Source organism: Branchiostoma belcheri, unplaced genomic scaffold (genome assembly GCF_001625305.1).
Source record: "Branchiostoma belcheri isolate BF01 breed outbred unplaced genomic scaffold, Haploidv18h27 scaffold565, whole genome shotgun sequence".
NCBI classification, from domain to species: domain Eukaryota; kingdom Metazoa; phylum Chordata; class Leptocardii; order Amphioxiformes; family Branchiostomatidae; genus Branchiostoma; species Branchiostoma belcheri.
The window spans coordinates 14,270-21,361 of record NW_017804204.1 but is presented as its reverse complement, the minus strand read 5'-3'; the positions used below and the strand labels follow the sequence as shown (position 1 = coordinate 21,361).

Genomic DNA, 7,092 nt, shown 5'->3' with positions numbered 1-7,092 from the left:
TTGTACTCTATTATACCATTTTACATTTTGTTATTTCATTTATTAAGTGGTAGTGGCAAAATAAGTATTGTAACTTGAGTGCGCTATCACTTTGCCCTGTACTTTGTCTTACTTGTGAACTTAATAAAAAAAATTCCAAATGTGGCAAGAATAAAATTCCCAACTATGAAACTACAAAAATTTCCCTAATTATGCAAATAAGGTCTTCAATTACATAATCTATATCCTCATGTTATTTTCGTTCTTAATCACATGACACAAGTGTTCCATACAAAGCAGATTTATATAATTTTCTCATTAATTATGGAAATTAGCTCCTGATTTGCATACTCGTCATCTGATCAAGTCAAACATCGCTTTAGCTACCTACACACCAAAAATCATGACAATCCGTCACCCAGATCTTGAGTTACTAGGAAGGTATCCTCCTTTGAAAATTTCTCATCCAACGCTCCTGCAGTTCCAGAGCAAGCCGCTAGGGGGCCCAAACTCATGTCGCTTCCTCCCTACCCAAAGAGCTATCTACCATCCGAAATTCATGTCCATGACATATCAAAACCGGAAGTTCTACTGCAGTACCAGCAGAAGCCCCCAGGTGGCCCAAAATCTAATCATCTCTAGGTCTCAACAAGACCTACCTACCTACCAAGTTTAATGACAAAGCATATAAAGCTTCTTGACTTATTGTGCTAAACCACATGCGCGCGCGCACACACACACACACACACACACACACACACACACACAAAAACGCTACTGAAAACACTAGAAAGGCCGACATTTGCTTGGGAGCAAATGCAGCGGATGGCTTCACTACATCCCCCCTACCGAAAATGGATCTATCGCACGATGGCTGCCAATAGTCTATACCCCCATGCAGCAATGGAATCTTCCAATGCCGGAAATAGCCAAAAAGCCCTATTTTACATAATTTTAAAGTGGTGTATGTCAAAATCGTGAATGACATTCTTTGGACATGTGCCCAATGTATCCTCATACAGAATTTCAGATCATTTGGATTTAATATTAGGGCACAAGAGCCAAAACTGTACATTTTTGTCCCAAAATAGCCCAAAAGCCCTATTTTACCCAATTTGAAAGTAGTGTATGTCAAAAGCGTGAATGACATTCTTTGGACATGTGTCCAAGGTATCCCCATACTTAATTTCAGATTTAATATTAGGGCACAGGAGCCCAAAATGTACATTTTTTGGTCCGAGAATTAGCCCAAAAGCCCTATTTTCCCCAATTTTAAAGTGGTGGATGTTAAAAGCTTGAATGAGATTTTGTAGACATATGTCCAAGATATCCCCATACCAAATTTCAGGTCATTTATTTGGTTTTAGTACCAGAGCTCAAGATCTCAAAATGTATATTTTTTTACCGAAAATGGCAAAAAACAACAACAAATAAAACAATTTTTCAAAAAAAATTAAAAATGCATCAGGGTATTTGACCACTCTACCTTCATGCTAAATTTCGTATTATTTGGCCCCAAAAATGGCAGAGATCTAGCAAAGAAATGGCAAAGAAATGGCAGGAGAAGAAGGAGAAACATGAGGGAACACAATATGCCTTCACCACTTTGTGGTGAAGCCATAATAAACCTTCTTGGCGAAAGGTAAAAAAATTCTCTCACCTAGACCTTTAGACCAGTCAACTCTGGTCTTCCTTTAGTTGACTGATCCAGTAAAAGCTTGTCGCGTGGCAACTACTGAGGAAGACCAGAGTGACTGGTCGAAAGCTCTAGGTGAGATATTTTTTTGTTTAACCAAATTTTTTAAACTTTAAACAGGATATCCAATAGTTGCGCAAATGAATTCAAATGCCAATATTTTTCGTGTAGAATTCCTCTCCTTTGTCATGCTACATTTCAACATGTCCTCATTAATTATGCAAAATTACCTCTACATTAACATAATGTATGCATAGTGGTGTTATAGTCTGGTGGTAGAGACCGATAAGCGTGCAATGCGGTCCATACAAAGTTTTTGACGCCTTAATTTGCGTACTGTGCAGCCTTAATTTGCATATTCCGCACAGAATACTGGTTCGATCTTTACAGAAATGCCTTAATCTGATTCCTTATCCCTGAAAACATGGGGATAGACACCAATATTAGTTCTGGATAACCATGTGTATTTACTGAGATATTGACGAAAACCAGATTTTCAGTAATGGCCGCCCTAATTTGCATATTGTGCAAATTGCCCAAGGATGACAGAGTGGCATCATTCAGATTCTGAAAGAGCACACCTCGAGATATAGAAACAACCAAAAAACTTTGTATGGACCGCATTGCAAGGTTCTCCGAAAATCGGGGGTTTGGCAACCGGACTATTAAAGTAACTTCCACATGTCACAAGGTATAAAATTCTCATTATTCACCAATGAGTCACAGAATTTTCACATTGATTATGCAAATTAGGTAATCATTTTCATAGATTACATGTACAGAAATAATTATTATAGAAGACACTGTAATTATAGAATCCCTCCTTAATTATGCAAATAATGTCCTCATTTGCATAATTTGCATGTACAACTCTCTCTCTCAGCTATCTACATACCAAACATGATTAAAATACGTTGTTCCCATCTGAACATATTGGCCTGATTTCGCCTGCAGTTCCAGAACAAGCTGCTGGGGGACCAAACCCACACCACTTATTCCTGACAGGAAAAACTATCTGTCACCAAAAGCCAGGCGTTCTGCCCGATTTAAATTTGGCATGCCGATTAAATGGGAATCGCCAATTAAATCAGTACGTCCTGTAAAGCTACACCATTTTAGCTTTGNCCTGCGTCCTCCACACTGTCGATAGAGAAGTAAGCTCTGACGCTTTCTCCTTCAGTCACAGGCCTCAGCTGCACGGCATTGAAAAGACCGAGATGAAATCGGCCGACTTCCGATGACCTGCCATGAAGGGAACAAAAATCATACGTATGAAAATCCAGACTCAACTCGGAGATCGTAAGCTCTGTCTTCTATCCAGCTAGACTTCTGATTTAAAAATAGCGGGAGAAAAAATGTGTGTTTGACATCATCTTTACTGATTTGACAACACAATTCAAACAAGAGTTCAGCGATCTCATACCTTCGCCAAATGATGTTAAAACTTCTATTTAAAATAAATTATACAATTTCAATCATTAATTTCACAAACTAGAGCCTCAATTGCATGGATTATATCAGTTGATCATATTCTCCACCCAATAGCAGCCTTATCTTAACAAAAAAGGTCATTCTAGCACTTCCTTAAAAATTAGGCAGATGAGGACATGATTTGAATAACTTATGTTTATTGATGTCCTTCACTTAACTTCCAAATGCGGTATGAAATTCCCAGCAGTTACAACATATTTATAGAATTTCCTTATCAATCATGCAGATTAGCTACTGATTTGCATACATGTTATACATCTAATAACGTCAAACATCGCTTTACCTCCACACGAAAACTTACGACAATCCGTCAACCAATTCGAGAGTTATCCTCCTTTGAAGATTTTTCATCTAACGCTCCTGCAGTTCTAGACCAAGTTGCTAGGGAGCCCAATCTCATGTCACTTCCTCCCTACCCCAAGAGCTATCTAACGCCCAAAATTCGTGGCCCTAGCATGTCCAGATCATGAGAGATCAAACCCGTAAGTTCTGCTGCAGTACTAACAAAGGCCACAAGGGGCCCAAAATCTAATAATCTCTAGCTCTCACAAAGACCTACATACCTACCAAGTTTCATGACAAAGCATGTAAAGCTTCTTGAGTTATCGTGCTAAGCCACACACACACACACACACACACACAACAACACACACACACACACACACACACACACACACACACACGTACTTTTAGTTTCCAGGTTACCTTCATATCCAAGATTTTTTCCACTTGTAACGTCACGTTCCAGAAGGGGAAAGTTGTCCAGGTAGGTCACGCCGTCAATTGCTGCTATTCCGGCCATTTTCGCAGCGTGCACAATCTGGAGTTGGAAAGCTGTTCCGATGGGACCGCTCAGGGGGGTCTCTGGAAGCACGCGGCGATGTCTGCCCTCCCCTATCATAAGTGCCGACATGCGTGGGGATGCCTGTAAGAGCACATGGTGTTTTAAATCTTTTAAATACTGTAGACTTAAAACTCTTTGCAGAAAGCTATCCCTGTGTGTGTTGTTGAATGATTCGCAATCCCATCAGACTCCTCGACGTAGAACCAAAAAAATAAGGCTGAAGGATGACAAGTATTTCTATTGCCACCATTTTTTACCTTCGCCAAAGTTATGCATTCATGGGTGTTCGTCTGTGTGTTTGTTTATAAACACGATAACTCGAGAAGGCTTAATTTGATTTTTTTTCATATTTAGTAGATGGGTAGGTCTTGATAAGACCTAGAGATGATTAGATTTTGGGTGTCCTTGCGGCTTGTTATGGTACTGAAGTGGAACTTCCGATTTTGATAATTCATGATCTAGACATGCCGTGGGGCACGAAATTTGAATGGTAGGTAGTAGCTCTTGTGCTAGGAACGAAGTGTCGTAGGTTCGGAGCCCGTAGCGGCTTGCGTTAGGACTATTCAAAAGAGAATTAACTCAAGAATTGGTAAACGGATCGTTCTTATTTTCTGTATGTATGTAGCTTAAGTGATGCTTGACTTTTTGAAAAAATGGATGTAATTTGAAGAATTTATGAGGAAATTCTATAAATCTGCACTGTATGACATACAGGACTATTCAAGCTTGTGACATTTGTACTTGATACCGAAACACAGGCAGATATTGATGTAAATGAAGACTTTGATTTTAGAGGGATTTGTCTCATTGAATATGGAAATAAGGTCGTAATAAACATAATGAAGTTAAATTTATGTTTTGTTGAACTCAATTTATAATATTTTACACTATTCCTATCGTTTGGCAATATCCAACATGTCCTTATAATACTGTATATGCATAGTGATGTTAACCTTAAAGTTTAAGTAAATTTGTCACATGTCACAAGGTATAAAATTCCCAACATTTACCATTTAGAAATCACAGAAATTCCACATACATAATGCAAATTAGGTCATTATTTGCAAAATTTTTACCTGCTGGTGGTCCGCCTGACATAGATTACGCAAATTAAATGTATGAAAGTTCAACCATGTAAAACACTGTAATAACAGAAATCCATCCTTAACTATGCCATTCACCAAAATGACGAATATACGTATTTTTTCCTTTCTAGACTTATCCGGTTTAAAAGATTTTGTGAGAAACTCCCCTGCAGTCCCAGAACAAGCTGATAGGGCGACCAAACCAGCAACAATTATTCCTGGGGAAGCTGATCATAGCATGTTTAGGACAAAAGATGTTCTGCCGAAGGTCAGCCACCTGGAGGCCCACATTTAACCTTTGTCTTTTTACGACCTATCACCATACCACATATCATGATCACATTCCATGAACTATAAGGCCATTTGACTACAGATGTGAGGGAACACACACACACACACAAACACCAGGGGTGCCGGAGTATACAGTGCAATTTACGGAATACAGTACAAATTTACTAGTATACGGTGCAATTTACGGATTACCGTGCAATTGTATTAGAATACAGTGCAATTTACGGAATACAGTGCAATTTTACTAGTGACGTTGAATCACGTGACTTGGATCCTGCTTTCCTTTCAGCTTCAAGATGGCGGACGCCACTGACTCACATATTTCTGTCTTTTTCGAGCGAATTCCAAATGATCCACGTGCAGTAACATGCCCTGTGTAAGTATGTAGAGATTTAAATAAAGGTCTATCTACGAGAACGGTCCAAATTCGCTTGAAAAACACAGAAAGAAGTGAGTACGCTCCGTCAGCGGCCTCCCGGAAAACGTCAGTCAACGTCGGGTTACGTCATTCAACGTCATTAATAAAATTGCACTGTACTTCGTAAAATTGCACTGTACACTAATACGATTGAGAAAGACCAAAAACAATACAGGTTTCTCATGTAGGTAGTTACATAGCAATTACCTTTGCAATGTCTGGTGCGTGCAAAACTGCTTCCAATGTCTCCGCTATGGCCATGATCTTGCAGGGACCGGCAATCAGGTTTTTCTTCTTTTCTACCTCTGACAGGACTTCATCGATTTTCCTGATGTCATTAGGAGAAGTGACTTTGGGTGCGATAAAGCCCGTCAGGTCAGGATGGCAGATGGCGCTGGCCTCCCTTCTGATGATGTCGTCCGTGATGTCACTGAGCCGCACGTACACAGTCTGACCGCGGAACATCCCGCTCTGCAGGGCCTCAGCGTACAGCTTCAGGGCAGACTCTTTCTCATCTTTCGGTACCCCGTCTTCCAGATCTAGGACGTAGACGTCGGCCCTGGCCTCCCTAAATCGTTGAAGACTTTCGGGAGAATTCTTCAGAACAAGTATAGACCTCATGAGAGGGGAGGCTACCGATGACCGTCCTCTGCTCAAGGGCCGCCAGGCGCTAGGGGACGTTGCCGTCAGCATCATGTTGCGGAAACAATTCTGCTGCATCAATCTTGAAATAAACGCCATTTTGATACAACTGTGGAAAGCAAGACGAAGACAAGTCAGTGAAAGTCAACACAACGTTAATACAAATGAGTCGGTGCCATTTGCATCAATGGACTTCAATCGTAAGTCAATTATATCGAATGCTTGTGTATCTATGGGAGGGCGACTAGTCACCAGTTTCCGATTGCCCAGAATGCAATGCGAAAACAGGGAGTCTAAACTTATTTGCATAGGACAGGAAGGCATCGGAATGATCTTGGTAACGTTAAACAGCTTTTCACTGTGTTTTGAGGTGTTGGAACATTTATGCTCAACATTAATTAAATAACTATGGGTCGAATCTGACGTTTATGTGTTCTTTTCAACATGGAACATGTGGTTTGTAACGTTACAGCATCAGTATAGCGTTACTTCTGTTTACTAGCTGTTTAACTTCAACAGGATCATTCCGATGCCTTCCTGTACTATGCAAATGAGTTAGACCCCCCCGTTTTCGCAATGCATTCTGGGGATGGGAAAATTTTTTTTTTTAATTTAAGGCAAGACGCATACCTTGGAAATGTGTCTT

At 40.1% G+C, this 7,092-nt stretch overlaps 1 pseudogene; it reads right to left on the bottom strand.

Annotated features, from left to right (window-relative positions):
• LOC109481601 overlaps positions 1–6,555 on the bottom strand; it is a 13,902-nt pseudogene extending 7,347 nt beyond the window's left edge.
• Between the last annotated feature and the right edge of the window lie 537 nt (positions 6,556–7,092).